Raw genomic sequence first — 17135 nt, forward strand, 5'->3', positions numbered from 1 at the left:
GAACAGGTTGCTCTAGGTCCCATCCAATCTGCCTTTGGATACTTCCAGGCTTGCAGCATCCACAATTTCTTTTGGGAACTTGGTCCTGTGTCTCACCACCCTCATAGGGAATAATTTCTTCCTAATATCTCATTTAAATGGACCTTCTCCCAGTCTGAAGTCATCACCCCTTGTCCTGTCACTCCCTGCCTTTGTAAATAGTCCCTCTCCAACTCTCTTCAAAAACTTGAAGTCTCTAAGGGCTCTCTGGAGCTTTCTCTTCTCCAGGCTGAACAACCCCAACTCTCTCAGCCTGTCTTCATAACAGAGGTGTCCCAGCCCTCTGCTCATCTTCATGGCCCTCCTTTGGACCCACTCTAACAGTTCCATGTTCTTCCTGTGTGGCTTTATTAGCAGAACATGTGGTGCTGAGGGCTGTAATTTAGTCCCAGTCTAGGTACAGTTTGAGACGGGTCGGACTGGATGAGCTCAAAGGGCTTTTCCAAGCCAAATCATTCTGTGATTCCATGATTCCGTTAAGTCTGTAGTAGATGCCCAGCCAAAACTTGCTGCAGTCCCAGATTTCCATAGCCTTTACCAAAAGAAAAAGAAAAAGAAAGAGAAAAAGAAGAAAAGAAAAAGGAAAAGGAAAAGGAAAAGGAAAAGGAAAAGGAAAAGGAAAAGGAAAAGGAAAAGGAAAAGGAAAAGGAAAAGGAAAAGGAAAAGGAAAAGGAAAAGGAAAAGGAAAAGGAAAAGGAAAAGGAAAAGGACAAGGAAAAGGAAAAGGAAAAGGAAAAGGAAAAGGAAAAGGAAAAGGAAAAGCATGCCCAGAATCAGGAGGACTTCTTAACTCCTTATAGGTTGCAAAGGCTTTTGATGGAGTTCAGTCCTGTGAGGTGATATATTGCAAGGATCAGACCTTGCCTGAGCAGTGGTGGCTTGGAGAATGTGATTCACACAGAGTAAAATATTGGAGCCATATGTACTAGAAAGTAGGCAGCAACAAACATTCCTCAGTAGAAGTGATTAAAAGTACAGTGATCTACTTTGCAGTGGAAATCTCCAGGTGAGGATATTCTACCATCTTGCAATTCATAGGATCATAGAATCAGTAAGGTTGGAAAAGCTCTCTAAGATCAACACCTCCATGCCCATTAAACCATGTCTCAAAGTTCCATGTCCACACATTTCTTGAACACCTCCAGGGCTGGTGACTCCAACACTTCCCTGGACAGCCTATTCCAATGCCTGACCAAAACTGCAGTGCCTGAGGGCCATGACAGTTATCAGGGGTTTGGAGCATCTCTGCTACAATGACAGGCTAAGAGAGCTAGGGGTGTTCAGCCTGGAGAAGAGAAGGCTCTGGGAAGACCTAATAGCAGCCTTCAGTACCTGAAAGGGTCTACAAGAAGGATGGAGAGAGACTCTTTACAAAGGCCTGCAGTGACAGGATGAGGCACAATGGCTTCAAACTAGAGCAGAGCAGATTTAGATTGGATGTTAGGAACAAGTTCTGCACCATGAGGGTGGTGGAACACTGGAACAGGTTGTCCAAGGAGGTGATTGTGGCCCCATCCCTGGAGATATTCAAGGTGAGGCTTGGAAGGGCTCTGGGCAACCTGATCTAGTTGAGGATGTCCCTGTTGACTGAAGACGGGTTTGGACTGGATGACCTTTGGAAGGCCCTTTCAACCCAGACCATTCTACGATTCTGTGATTCTGAGGTTCTGTGCTTCTGTGATTTTTGCGATGTTGACAGCATAAAGTGTGTTTGAAAGCAAGTGGTGATCCCATGAATTTCTTCCATCTCCATGTATTTTCCATTTATTAGGAAATACTGGAATGTGTTCTGTGTTGTTACACCCCCCACACCCCCTTATTTAAATACAAACCTCCTTTCCCCGCTACATATTTCCTTGTATCCGTAGGAGAAATGTGAAACTAGGGAATTCCTAATTACTTCACTTGGAAAGGTATGAAGCAAATTCCATTGCCTGTGTCTGATTAGAATCTTCCCCATTGGTTTAATTAAAAATGGCCATGTGACAAGCAAAGAAAGGATCTGTCCTTTGGGGTGGAGGAGGCCATGGCGGAGCATTTTCCAGCACACAGTGAATGCTGAAAGCTCCAGAGTTGTAAAATTTAAATGCTTTGATGCAAATGAAAAATGCAGACTCAGGTCAGCTACAGAGAAATGCCACCAGGCTGGATGCAAAATGCACTGCAGGCAGAGAAGATGACATTTATCAGTCATCCATACATCAGTAACTAAAACAATTTTAGGGTTGTCTAGACAAGCATCTATTATTCCTCAAATTTAAAAGCTTTAGTAGAAAAATAACAGCCAATGCTCTGTTTATATTTAGGGCTTCTATCTATCTGTCTATCTATCTGTCTGTCTATCTATCTATCTATCTATCTATCTATCTATCTATCTGACTCTCTTTTTCTCTCTCTTATTATTATCATTATTATTGTTTGATTTTTATCTCCAGAACAGACAAGATATTGCAAGGCAAAATGGAGAGTGTTCAAAATGAAAAGTAGGAATTTGCTTTTATGCCTTTCTGACTTTTCTCTGTTGTTGTTGTTGTTGTTGTTGCTTGGTTTTGTTGTTGTTGGGTTTGTTTTTTTTAGTTTGTGGGGTTTTGTTTGTTTGTTTGTTTGTTTTTGCTGTCTGAGCAAAGTAGATTTTCTTGGCATGTTCTGAAGGCAATTTCAGTGAGTTATCAGCCTGTGCATGCAGTGCTGGCTGTAATTATTACAGTACAGCCCTGTAATATTGAGCTTAATTACTGTGTACAGTGTTTGGCCTTTATGTTTTCTGCTTAATTTACCCTGTATGGTTAACGTGAATTTAGTGAAATCATTATGCACCTTCCAGGCTTCTTCTTTGGGGGGAAAAAAAAAGGCAAACCCACCACCACCAAAATATTTACATTCTCAGGAGAAACCAAAAAGGAATAGATGCAACTATTGAAGTAAACCATGCTGGTGGATGAATTTCTTCCCTCTGTTGTTTGTGTGGAGTCACAGTTCTGCAAATACAGATTCAGAGGCTGGGTGAGGGTCTGGGAATTGTCCCTTACTTGCAAGCTTCAATTTCAACATCTGACTAAATATTTTTTCTATTTAAAACACATGTCAGTATTTCCACCCCCCACTCACCCCCTTTCTTTCCATTTTTACCCCATACCAAGCATTTCTGTAGGAACATGCTGAAGGAGAGGAAAAAAAAAGCAGTTCTTCTCTTTATTGTGCAGAACACATATTACATCTTTTAGAATGAATGAAATTACTGTGTGATGAAATTATTTATACTGCTGCTTTAAATTAAATCTAATCTCTGGGTATGCTATACTTAAGCAGAAGCAGTATAGCCCCATCTCATCTGCAGTCTGCTGTCCATTAATATCAGAGAATCAGAGAAACACAGAATTGTGGCTTGGAAAAGCCCTTTAAGCCATTCACCAGCTCTGTCTAGGCTGGGGCCAAACTACGTCCCTCAGCACCACATCTCTGCCTCTTTCAAACACCTCCAGCAATGGGGATTCAATCACCGTCCTGGGCAGCCTGTGCCAGTGGTTGAGAATTCTTTCAGTCAATAAGTTTCTTCTAACGTCCAACCTAAATCTCCCCTGAGGCAACCTGAAGCCATCTCCTCTCATCCTCTCATGTGTTACTAAGGAGAAGAGACCAAGCCCCACTTGGCTCCAGCCTCCTTTCAGGGAGCTGTAGAGAGCAATGAGGTTGTCTCCTTTCAGCCTCCTCTTCTCCACAGTAAACACCCTCAGGTCCCTCAGCTGCTCTTCACCAGCCCTGTTCTCCAGACCCTTCCCCAGCTTCCTTGCCCTTCTCTGCACCTGCTCCAGCACCTCAGTGTCTTTCTTGCAGTGAGATGCCTGGAAACTGAACCCAGCACTCAAGGTGTGGCCTCACCAGTGCTGTTCACAGGGGGACAATCACTGCTGTGGTCCTGCGGGCCACACTGTTGCTGATCCAGGCCAGGCTGCTGTTGGCCTTCTCGGTCCCCTGAGCACACCCCCAGGGCTTTTCTCTGCATCTTTCCAGCCACTCTGCCCCATGCCTGGAGCATTGTGATCCAAGTGCAGGATCCAGTGCTTAGCTTTTTTGAGTCTCATACAACTGTCCTCAGATACAGGATAGAGAGTTGTGCACTAGTTTCTCTTTTATTTTGTCTCCTCTAACAGGAGGAAACAGCTCCGTGCTTTGTCCCTTGAGCAGCAAGACTGTTGTCTGTTCTGGTCTTTCATGCCAGTGGTTTAGAGCCCTGCAAAATGTATGGTCAGTTCTGGCTGTGGAGCAGAGAAACTGAACAGTGAAGCAGCCTGGTAAAAATACAGAAGCAAAAGGTCTTGCTTATGGAGTAGGTCTGAACAGAGTGCTCTGCTTTTTAACGAGGTGGATACTTCTCAAGGACAGAGTGCACCACACAGCCTGCTTGGGAAAGAGACAGTAAGAAAATGCTTGGAAGACAGGAGAATTCTGTTCTCAGTTCTGTTTGCCCCTGCCTACAGTCCTTCTGCAGCCCTTCCCTTCAGTTTCTGCCGTGCACAGGTGATGCATTTTTTATGACAGCATGATTCTCATATTTTGTCCAAATGGTAACCGCAGGCAAAGGTAAAGAAACTGAGCGAGGTTTCAGCAGCCACTCACATCTAGCTGCGTGTCCAGGACAGACACATTCATGTTGGGAAAGCACTTTGAAGAAATTAAATGTGTTAGAGAAGCAGAGGTGAACACTGCAGTGAAGAGTGTGCACAGCAGACCCTCTTTACCTTTAATTTGGCAAAGGCCACAGGAAAATTCTGAACGTACATAAACATTTCGACTCCTTTTGATTTACAGCATACATAATTTTGGCAGATTTATCTTTTGCCTTGATGGATGATCCTGTATGAAAGGCTGCTGCTTCCTGACAAAGCTGCCTCACCTGAGAAATAAATAAAAATGGATAATGAAATCATAGAATGGTTTGGGTTGGAAGGGACCTCAAAGATGGTCAAGTTCCAACATGTTCCAACCACGGGCAGGGACACCTCCTGCTGGAGCTGCTTCTCAAGGTCCCATCCAACCTGCCTTTGGACACAGTCAGGCTTGGAGCCTTCACAACTTCTCTGGGCAAATGTTTCAGTTCCTCACCACCCTCATGGAAAAAGATTTCTTCTTAATGTCTAATCTCAAACCAGCTTCTTCCAGTCTGAAGCCATTACTGTTCATCATGTCTCTCTGTACCTTTGTAAAAAGCACCTCTCCAGCTTTCCTCCACCCCCCTTCAGATCCTGGAGGCCTGCTCTAAGGTCTCCCTGCAGCCTTCTCTTCTCCAAGCTGGAGAGCCCCAACTCTCCCAGCCTGTCCCTATAGGGGAGGTTCTCCAGCCCTTGGATCATCTTCATGACCCTCTCTGGACCTGCTTCAGCAATTCTGTATCCTTTTTGTGCTGGGGGCTGCAGAGTTTGACCCAGGACTCCAGGTGGGCTCTCCCCAGAGTGGAGCAGAGGAGGAGAATCACCTCCCTCCACCTGCTGGCCACTCTTCTTCCCCTCCCTTTCACTCCTGAAGAAGACCGTTCGGTATGGTTGACCAAGAGCAGCCCAGGCTCCGGGGACGGCGCTCCCTGGCTGTATTTCCCTCCGCCTCCACTGGGTGGAGCTGCAGCAATAGTTTTCCCACCTTTATGCTAAGGAGGAGCCAGTCGTGAAGCTCTTTGAAAGGCAGCGTTGGGCTTAACAATTCAAATGTATTCCTGTTAATTTGTATTTTATAAAGGTTCAGAAGTCTTTTGTTGTATGTCTAGTTAGCCTGCCTGCCACATTGAGAGCATTTGCAAATTTTCTGTTTGATTTGAGCCTTCCCCTGAATTTTTATGTGGCTCTGTACCCGGTGCCTATTTGTTTATCCACCTCCATGTGTGTGTATTTCTGCCTTTGTGGGCTTGTGCACTCCAAAGGCGGGGAGAAAAAGCTTCGTCTTCACAGATGTTACTCTCATGAATGAAGTGGTAAAGCCCAGAGTGATGTCTAGTAGGTACACAATACCGGTATGTTACTGAGGGACAAGCGGAGATGAAGGATTGGAATGTCTTCTATGTAAAGCTCAGTACCCAGCACTGAGACAGGACAGTGCCTGGCTTTCAGAAAGCTCCTTTTCTGTTTCTGCTCCTCTTGGACATCTTATTGAAGTGGAAGCTGAACACCTTCATAGAAGTCTTTAGCATGTAGTTAGCACATCCTCTTTTTAGAGGGCCAAGACCCCCTACAGCAGATACCTCTAAACACTGACAAAATAATGAAAAGCCAGATGTTGGCAGATGTACAACAGTGCTTGCCCTTGAGCCTGACAGCAGATTCAGGGCTACCATTATCTAAGTGCAAGGGCCTGTGTTTTGTTACCCAGATTCACAACCATGCTGTCCTTTTAGAGCTTGGCTCCTGTGGAAAGAGGGATACTTTGAACTGGCCAAGCATGTCCCTTCCTTCTTAGGCACAGCACTGGCAAAGCCTTCATTTAGATTCAGGATCTTAGAGCTGCCTTCCAATACCTGAAGGGATCCTACAGGAAGGCTGCAGAGGGACTTTTCATGAGGGTGTCTAGAAACAGGACAAGGGGGAATGGTTTGAAGCTGAGAGCAGGGTTAGACTGGAGATGAGGAAGAAGTTCTTCAGAGTGAGGGTGGTGAGACTCTGGAACAGGCTGCCCAGGGAGGTTGTGGATATCCTCTCCCTGGAAGTGTTCAAGGTCAGGTTGGATGAGTCCTTAGGCAACCTGGGCTGGTGGGAGGTGTCCCTGCCCATGGCAGGGGGCTGGTGTAGACGATCTCTGAGGCCCCTTCCAGCCTAAGCCATTCTATGATTCTATGATCTTCTGGTACTATCTAAACCTTTGCTAGCTCTGGCTTGCTTGGCTGCAAGAGCCCCTTGGGGGTTCTCAGGGTTTGGCAAGCAGTAAGATGGGAGGAGCCTTGATATCTGTTCCCCAGAGCTTGGCTTCCCAATTCTTTCTTGATTAAATGTGAGATGTACTTCTGACTAATTAAAGCCCTCTCTCATTTAGACCCCGCAAACATCAGATTATTCCTCTCTTGATGCTAGATGCTGCCTTGGAAGAAAAAACCTGACATTCCCAGAAAGATTCAGGGTGATTTTTGGCACATCATTGGAAGAAGTATATAAATTCTGGGACCTCTGCTGAGAACACCAGTCAGGTATCAGAGGTTCTCCTCTACCATGTATTGCACTTGAGCAGGGCTTGATGAACCGGGAACACCTTTTAGGTACTAGCAACGATTCGCTGATTTTGTGTGTGTGCTGAGGGGCTTGGTGTCTCCAGCTTGCAATCAGCATGGTCTCAGTCTGAGGGAATTGAAGTCTGGTTTTCATTCTGCAAGCCAAATTTTGCTTCCTTTAGACTTTGCTATGTCTTATGAAGGCAGAGGTGTGGAGAGAGACTGGAGAAGTATCTTTGGCTGAGGATTCTGTGGTGGAATAAATACACTGCCTTCAGCAGGTGGCTGCTAAAAGCTATGAGATTACTTGGAAATCCCCCTCTGATGTCTGCCCCTCAGATGAAAGTGCCAAGCTGTGCCCCCCCACTTTACATCCTCCAGCACTGGTCAGCTTGTTAGAGTGTGCCAGGGACTTGTTGGACATTCCTGTCTAAGTGGCAAACCTGGGACATTTATTTCTTAGTTACTGGGTCAGAATATAAATGTTCCTGTGTTTCCACTTCGTTTCTCTTCTGAACCATGACTGTGACTGCATGTGCCCACCTGTGACAGGGAGAGCTGGAATGTATCCCCAGCTTTTGTGTTGATAAGCTCTAAGAGTGCAGAGTGATCCTTTTCCACTTGCTTGGGTTTTTTCCAGCCTTTTATTATGTTTTTTTAATTTCAGGCAAAATTGCTGAACTGCTATGGGCCAGACTGATGTAGGAAGCACAGAAGGACTTGTGAAATGCCCTCCTATCAACAGGAGCCTCTTTGTCTTCTGCTGCTATAGACTATCCTGTGAGCTTACAAAAAGGAAGGAGAGTTTTAGACCCTTTTGCTGGCAGGATAATGACTGAGAGAGCTGCAGAAAATGGGAGAAACATTTCAGAAAAGCCACCTGAGTCCCCACAAAAACGGCCAGCTACAAAGAAATCTCTGACACTGAGCCTCTGATGTGTGACTGAGGAAGCTGCTGCTGAGACCAGGGTAGGTCAGGTGTGGGGGCTGACTGTTCCTGCTCTGCACTCAACCCACAGGGTGTGGTGGTTTTGCATCCTAAGTGTAGATGATGTAGCTGTGCTCTGCAGCACACACGGGAAAGGAGAGAAGGACAAGAGGGTCCTACTGTCTGCAGTCTTTCTTTCTTTCTTTCTTTCTTTCTTTCTTTCTTTCCTTCTTTCTTTCTTTCTTTCTTTCTTTCTTTCTTTCTTTCTTTCTTTCTTTCTTTCTTTCTTTCTTTCTTTCTTTCTTTCTTTCTTTCTTTCTTTCTTTCTTTCTTTCTTTCTTTCTTTCTTTCTTTCTTTCTTTCTCCCTTTCTTTCTTTCTTCCTTTCTTTCTTCCTTTCTTTCTTTCTTCCTTTCTTCCTTTCTTTCTTCCTTTCTTCCTTTCTTTCTTCCTTTCTTCCTTTCTTTCTTCCTTTCTTCCTTTCTTTCTTCCTTTCTTCCATTCTTCCTTCCTCCCTTCCTCTTTCTTTCTTTCTTTCTTTCTTTCTTTCTCTTTCTTTCTTTCTTTCTTTCTTTCTTTCTTTCTTTCTTTCTTTCTTTCTTTCTTTCTTCTTTTCTCTCTCTCTTTCTCGTTCCTTCCTTGCTTCCAAAGTACAGGTTCTAGATTCTGAATTCTGAATTCCTTCCTTCCTTATTTTCCAGCTGCTGTTTGTGAACCAGAAAGAGCATCTCTTCAAGGAATGGTCAGTCTAAGTTGTCCATTACATGATGCAGTTAGAACTGACCCATATTTTATGGTACCTTTCTGTGGACACCAGCTTAAATGTAGTTAACCCCCTGCAGGGGTGGGAAGTTGGTGGCCCACCAGAAGCCCATGCTGGTAAGGATCATGAGGGTCTGTGCAGCATCCAGTCACCACCATAGCTGTGCTTTTGGAAAGGATTGGGGAAATCTCCTGCTAGGTAAAGGTACTTCAGGGACAGAGAAAGCTCCATCTTGTTTCACTTTGACTCCTGTGAAAGCTAACTGGCTTTTCTTTGAGGCCCAGCCACTGGATTTATGTAAGGGGTGTAATACAGAGAGACCTGCAGTCAATTAACTTCCTTTTGGTGGAAGTTTATGAACTAGTGAAAAAAAATTGTGAGGAAGGTAAGTATCTAAACTTTGCAGAGCCACTTAATCTACTTGTGACTGGATGTGCTATGCCCTAGCTCAACAAATGGACACAGCTGCTGCAGCGCTTCTGGTTGTAAAGGCCACTGTGATAACCAAAACCAAGCGATCCTTTCTTCTGTCATTATTCAAGTTCAGTGATCAAACCAGAGGTTTTTAGCAGGAATTTTGGGCTGGGAAGTCTTGTCAAGCCATCTCTGACATTTCGGGTCGGAGCACCTTTCAAGTGTTTGGTCTCAGGGAGAAGTCTCAGGGAGAAATCTCAACATGTATCAGTTGGTGTGGGTGGAATATACAGGAGGATAATTCCTTCCAGGATCTCTGAGGCCATCACAATTCATGACAGCTGAGAGGCACAGCTCTTCCATAATTATCTGTACTTACAGAAGAGTCTAGTGATGTAAGAAATACCTCCTGAACCAAATATGCAGGATGATGTGAACTTGGAGGAGTAGTGTTTTCACACTTTGCTTTCCCAGCCTGGAGCAGACCTCTCAGTGCAAGGCATTGCTCTGACTTCTGTGGTTACTCACTGCATCCCTATGGTGAGTAAACACACCCATTCTGAGGAGAACCTCATGAAGTTCAGTAAGGACAAGTGCAGAGCCCTGCATCTGTGGAGGAACAACAGCAGGCACCAGGACAGACTAGGAGTCATCCTGCTGGAAAGCAGCTCTATGGAGAACAACCTTGGAGTCTCCAGTGTGCAGCAAGTTCTCTATAGGACAGCAATGAGCCTTTGTGACCAAGAGGGCCAATGATATCCTGACTTGCATCAAGAAAAGTGTGGCCAGCAGGCTGAGGGAGGTACTCTTCACCCTCCACTCTGCCCTGGTGAGACTACGCCTGGAGTACTGTGCCCAGTTTTGTGTCTCTACAACTCAAGAGAGACAGGGACCTGCTGGAGAGAGTCCAATGGAGAGCCATGAGGAAGACTGGGGGACTTGAACATCTCTCCTGTGAGGAAAGTCTGAGAGACCTGGGGCTGTTTAGCCCGGAGAGAAAAAGGCTGAGAGGAGATCTGATCAATGTCTACAAATGTCTGAGGTGCGGGTGTCAGGATGAAGGTGCCGGGCTCTCTGTGGTGGTGCCCAGTGGTAGGACAAGTAACAACAGGTACAAACTGGAATAGAGGAGGTTCCACCTCAACATAAGGAGAAACTTCTTTGGCGCGAGGGTGACAAAGCACTGGAACAGGCTTCCCAGAGAGGCTGTGGATTCTCCTTCTCTGAGGACTTTCAAAACTTGCCTGAATGTGGTCCTGCCCCGGGTGATGCTGCTCTGGCAGGAGGGTTGGTCTGGATGATCTCTGGAGGTCCCTTCCAACCCTGTGATTCTGTGACTCTTTGTGGTAACAGAAAAAGCAATAAGCTTCCTAATGCAGCTGGATGTATGTGTGGTAGTTTTAGGCTATGCCTTTAAAAAGTTTTCACAGATCTTGAACAGAAAGTAGTAAAATGTAAATAAATCACTATTGGGTGTAAAAAGGAAAAGAGTAATAATTCTAAACAGTCCCATTGGAAGAGATAAAGGACTTAAATTAGTTGTACAAAACAATCGTGCTCTCTTCTCACTTCCTCAGGCTGGGAGATACTAACTTTGTGCTTCAGCTTGACCTTGGCTGCCTTGTTTTGGCTAAGTTCTCAACTTCTCTGCTCTGTCTCTCATCCCTTTGTGTACAAGGGGGTAAGGAGGGCAGGAGGGAGAAGCTATTAGCTTCCCCTGGTCTTTGACCAGGGGGGTCCTTGTGCTGTTCTTTAATTGTGAATGTCTGTAAATATTTGTAAATCTTGTATATTTTGTCCATATTCATTGCATTCCATTGTAGATTGTAGTTTTGCTTGTAAATACAGCTTTCATTTGCTTCCAACTGAGCTGGTCTGGCAAATTTAATGTGGGGGGTGGGGGCAAATTTTCAACCCACCACAGTATGCACCCTTGTTGTCTATGGAAACCCAGACCCAAGACACCCTAGAATGGAAATCCTTGTGTATTTCATTTCTCTTCCAGTGGACAGGGGATGAGGTTAATGTGAGGAATTAAGTTCCACCCAGGCTGTAAAAGTGGGGCAGGAAAGAAGTTCAGGGCGAATACGCTGGCATCGTTTAACATGGTGTCAATCTGGAAGGGAAGCTGTTGATCCTCTGATCATTGCTAGGCTAGAGTGTAATGGTTCCTTTGACACCTTTGTCTTTTATTTCATCAGCGTATGTAGTACATGACATTTTGTACTCCTGAAAGGTGCTGAACTGACAGGCCTGCAGACTGAAGTCTTCTCTTTGTACACATATCAGACGCTCCATAGACAAACACAGCAGCCCCTCTCTGCCCCTCTCTCTCTGTCTTTGCTCTGCTTCAGCTGCTTTCTCGCTGCAGCTTCCTCGTGTGAGCACAATTTGAAGTGAAAAGATAGTCCAGAGCCTGCTGGAATGTGGCCGATAACGTTGCTGGGGATGCTGCTCGTCCTCTGGGGCTTTTGTGGGTTGGGTTTTTGTGTGTGTGAGAGAGAAATGTAAATCCACGAATATAAATAATTCCAGCTCATTTCATGTGAGTCACAAACTGGTCGTTAGGCTGTAATATTTTCAGGTTACCAGTGACCTGAACCAGACTTGATCTGGTAACCTACAGTGGAGGTGAAATGCTCCATATCTTCTCTCCATTCCTGCTCAGATAGGAATTTGTTCAGGATAAGATTAATCATGCATACAAGAGGTTGTGTTTTGGGGTTTGGGTTTTTTTCCTTCTCTTCCCCCCCTTTTTTCTCCCTGTAGTGCACAGTGAATCTGTTTTTGTCCTTTCTGCCTGTTTGGAACAGACAAAGGGGATTTTGAATGGGAGAAGTAGAAATGACAGTGTTGAGAGTACCAGTGAATGCATAGTAAAATGACTGTGTTTCATAATATTAGTGAAATTTCTCTCTTTATTCACATAGCACACAATTCCCGTTGGGAATATTGGATCCACCATGCAGATCAGAGGGAACAATTTTTGCCCATGCTATAGGCTTCTAATGGGTTTACCATTCTCGCACTTGGAAGGGAGAGGGGTGTGGGGGGACGGAGTTATTGTCTCCTCTCAGTCTTGAATAATGTGAGTACTTAGAGAAAAAGAAAATACCAAACAAGCCACATTCAGGACCAACAGTTTGCAAAATAGAACTTCAGGATGCTTTGCTAGTTTCTGTGGTTGAGACTTTCCCAAATATCCAATAATTATTTCTCTGTCATCTATTCAAAGGATCAAACAATGCTGAATACTGAGAAGAGAAGAGAAGAGAAGAGAAGAGAAGAGAAGAGAAGAGAAGAGAAGAGAAGAGAAGAGAAGAGAAGCAAAAGAAAAGGAAAGGAAAAGAAAAGAAAGGAAAAGAAAAGAAAAAAGAAAATAAAAGAGAAAAGAAAAGAAAAGAGAAAAGACAAGAAAAGAGATGAAAAGAAAAGAAAAGAGATGAAAAGAAAAGAAAAGAAAAGAAAAGAGATTAAAAGAAAAGAAAAGAAAAGAAAAGAAAAGAAGAAAAAAGAGAAGAGAAGAAAAGAAAAGAGAAGAAAAGATAAGAAAAGAAAAGAGAAGAAAAGAGAAGAAAAGAAAAGAGAAGAAAAGAAAAGAAAAGAAAAGAAAAGAGAAGAAAAGAGAAGAAAAGAAAAAAGAAAAGAGAAGAAAAGAAAAGAGTAGAAAAGAAAATAAGAAAATAAAAGAAAAGAAAAGAAAAGAAAAGAAAAGAAAAGAAAAGAAAAGAAAAGAGGAAAGAAGAGAAAAAGAAAAAAGAAAAGGAAGAGATGAGAGAAGAGAAGAGAAGAGAAGAGAAGAGAAGAGAAGAGAAGAGAAGAGAAGAGAAGAGAAGAGAAGAGAAGAGAAGAGAAGAGAAGAGAAGAGAAGAGAGAAGAGGAGAGAAGAGAAGAGAAGAGAAGAGAAGAGAAGAGAAGAGAAGAGAAGAGAAGAGAAGAGAAGAGAAGAGAAGAGAGAAGAGGAGAGAAGAGAAGAGAAGAGATCCCAAACATTAAAAAGCTGCAGCATTCAGGCTGCTTGCATTATGCAGCAGGGACAGAGTTCAACTTTCCTAGAAAGCAAGTTTGCTCATCAACATTTTGGGCAAGGGCTCATTTTTTTGACCATAATTAATAAAGCAAACTGAATCTATAACTGAATTCATAAACTTAAACAATACACAGCCTCCCTCATTTTTATTTTATTTATTTTATGCTATGTTTTTACTCTATTTTGTTATTTTATTTAATGCTATTCTATTAGTTTATTCATTTTGGTTTATTCCATTTTGTTTAATTTGATTTTATTCAACAGCACTTTCAGTGTTTTCACCTTCTCAAGGCATCTCTCAGCGTGCAGAGGTGATCTTTTCTGCTCTTCTAAAAATCTTTTCTCTCTAATTCTTTGATTTTTTCCCCCTAGATGTTGCAAATGATTCTATTTTACTCCTCAAAGAGTACACGGAGAGGGTATTCCTGCTGTAGAATTCGTTAATGCCCTGGTAGAGCATTTGTTCTATAGGACAAAAATCACTAAGAAAAAGGTAAGAAAAAAAGGGAATGGAAATATAAAATATACTTTAAAAAAATAGGAAAAAACAACAAAAAATAGAAAGGGAATAGAAAAGATTTTAAAATGCATTATATGACAATAGACTATATAAAATGTATTAAATATAGATTATGTAATACAGATATTCAATCAATATATTGTCAATCCATGACTGCATTAAACATATAATACATAACACATCTATTAAATACAATTAATATATATTAAATGTAGGAAATAAATAATGCACTCAATAGTTAAGACTACATTAAAGAATTAGATAAAGAACAAACAGAAACTGTTTGGAAGAGGCAGCAGCAGAGGGTTGGATTGTTTTTCAGTATTCTCTCTCTTTACAGCACCATGGGATGAGGTTCATGTTTGCAGTAGCAGTAGCCCCTTCCTATGGCACTTACCCACCCAAGGTATCCTACGAACGCAGACTGAAATTCTTTTTGTCAGAACTGGGTTCACAGGAAGGGGCTGCTCAGTGATTAAGGACCCAAACTGCCCCCTATCATTTTTCACACTTGCATTTCCTCCTCCTCGCAGCCTTGTCTCAGCTGGATCAGCTAAATTTTCCCTGAAAGATTGAGAACATTCCCGGCCTCACTCAGTCACAGTCCAGAAGGAATTCAGTTATTTCAAGAAGTCTCATTACACGAGATCCTTCTATTGCCTCTTGTTATTTATCTTGCACTACTATCACCTTTTCCTACCCTTTCTTCTTCCTTAATTCAAATTAATAAAGTCCTGCAGTGAATGATTCTTCAGTTTCTTTGAAATTCCTTTTTTGAAATAGTGAGAAGTCCTCACAAATCCACAATAGTCATAAAATGGTTGGGGGGGGTGGGGGTGGGGGGGAAAGGAAAAAAGAAACCCCAGCCCTTTATTCTTTCCTCCAGACTTCAGTGACACTATGAAGTTTCACATAATTTGCAGACTGCATCTCATAAAATACTGGCAAAATTTATTCAATTCAAATTAAATAGATGTAGCACAGAGTAATCTTTCTCTATTAAATATGTCACTTTTTGCAATTGTTTCTTAATATCCCTCACAGCTTCCATCTAAGATTAGCACTTTCTTTGCTGCCACAGTTTCACTAACCTACTGAATTATTCACTGAAGCATAACCTTCAGATATCAGGTTAGAAAGACCTTGATTATGGCAGGAAGTGAACTGTATAAACCATTTTTCTTTAAAAGAAAATTCCTCAGTATAGAAGAGTCTGAAATGAGATAAGTATTAAATGTGTGTAAAAATTAAGTTCATAATTGATAGGAATTTAGTCAGCTGTGACATCCCTGTATTTTGTTTATAATAATGTACAATAACAGAGGAGATACCATTTAATGGTGTAAAACCACGTGCGTTGCCGTGGGGCTTATTTAAACCGAGGGCAGCAGCCGGGAGATCCACGTTGGTCTCCCCTGTAAAGAGGAGCTGTGGAATCTCTCATGTGGGTTTGATGTGCTGGGCAAAGAGTATTTACATCCAATTCCTGATTTTGTCCCATTTGCTGAAAATTACTTTTAAGGGGTTCTCAGCTCTGGAAACCATGGTGACAGAGTGGAAGGCTTCCCTACAGCAAACATGTTATTGACCACTACTTTGTGCCAATCCACTGCTGAAAGGTCATTTGAACACCTACCAAGGAGGCAACAGCTCCGGGAAGGCTTTTCTTTGTGAGTGTTGAAATGCAAACTCACCGCTCTCCTTTTTGCTTCTGCTGCCCCGTCCGGTGGCACCTGGGAGCCCAAACCTAATTGTGAGGTTTAACAGGCTTAAATGCCCTGGCTTTTAGAGGCACCACCACAGCAAAATGTCAGGGCAAACAAAATCCCACAAATTATTCCGCTAGTCATGCGTACAGATTTTCATAATGACTTGACCTAGAAGAGGAACAAAATGTGTTTTCCTAACGTGGGTAATAGCTGCATAATTATGCCACTGATTCTGCTAATATTATCAGACTTATGTTCCTTCCCCAGATGTCAGAGAAATGGCACAGACGGAGAAAACAGGTGGCAAGACTGTGGGAGCTTGCGTGTTGGTACATTTCCTAGCAGACTGTCTGGTGGAGATCTGTTGCCCACAGCCTGAAGAACTCTAATGTAAAACATGCTGCAGAAGGATTTAGCATACTGGCTTTAGCAAGGGGGCTTCAGCACCTTTTCCTGCTGTGCCACAAAATGTTCACTTCCCAACACGTCTTTAAACCTCTTCCTCTTCTCTCTCCCCCTTTCTCTGAGTGACGTTTGTGCTCTGAAGGGCTTCATGAACCTGTGAGGGTGTCAGTTTTGGGGAGCTGAATTGGCATGAAGTGATTGCTTGAATTCACAAGTCAGAGAGCATTTAGAAAGAAACACATGTACAGGAAGCTTTTGCTTTAATGAATTTGAAACCAAGATTATCACTATCTCTAGATCTCTATTTCTATCTCTATCTCTATATCTCTATCTCTCTCTCTACCTCTCACTCGCTCTCTCATCTCTCTATATCTATATCACCTATATCATCTATATCTCTATCTCATCTCTCTCTCTATCATATCTCTCTCTCTCTATCCATCTCTGTCTCTTCTCTCTATACCTATCTATATCAACTATATATTTGTATCTTTATCTATATAATCTATATAGCTCTATGCCTATTTCTATATCAACTATAGCTATACCTATATCTGTATTCACAGATTCACAGAATGGCTTGGGTTGGAAGGGATCTTCAAGATCATCTAGTTCCAAACCCCCTGCCTTGGGCAGGGACACCTTCCATCAGTCCAGGCTGCTCAAGGCCTCATCCAACCTGTCCATGAACACCTCCAGGGAGGAGACATCCACAACCTCCCTGGGCAACCTGTTCCAGCGTCTCACCACTCTCACTGGAAAGAATTTCCTCCTCACTTCCAGTCTTAATCTCCCCTCTTCCAGCTCAAAGCCATTGCTTCTTATCCTGTTACTCCCAGCCCTTGCCAAAAGTCCCTTCCCAGCTCTCCTGGAGCCCCTTTAGGTACTGGATGGCAGCTCTAAGATCTCCCCGGAGCCTTCTCCTCTCCAGGCTGAACAGCCCCAACTCCCTCAGCCTGTCCCCAGAGGGGAAGTTCTCCAGCTCTCTGATCATCTTTGTGGTGTCCTCTGGAACCTCTCCAGCAGCTCCATGTCCTTCTTGTACTAAGGCCACTAAAAGTGGATGCAGTGCTCAGGTGAGGTCTCACCAGAGCAGACTGGGGAGAATCCCCTCTTCCATCCTTCTGGTCTCACTGCTTTTA

The sequence above is a fragment of the Dryobates pubescens genome, chromosome 14, assembly GCF_014839835.1.
Source record: "Dryobates pubescens isolate bDryPub1 chromosome 14, bDryPub1.pri, whole genome shotgun sequence".
Lineage (NCBI taxonomy): Eukaryota > Metazoa > Chordata > Aves > Piciformes > Picidae > Dryobates > Dryobates pubescens.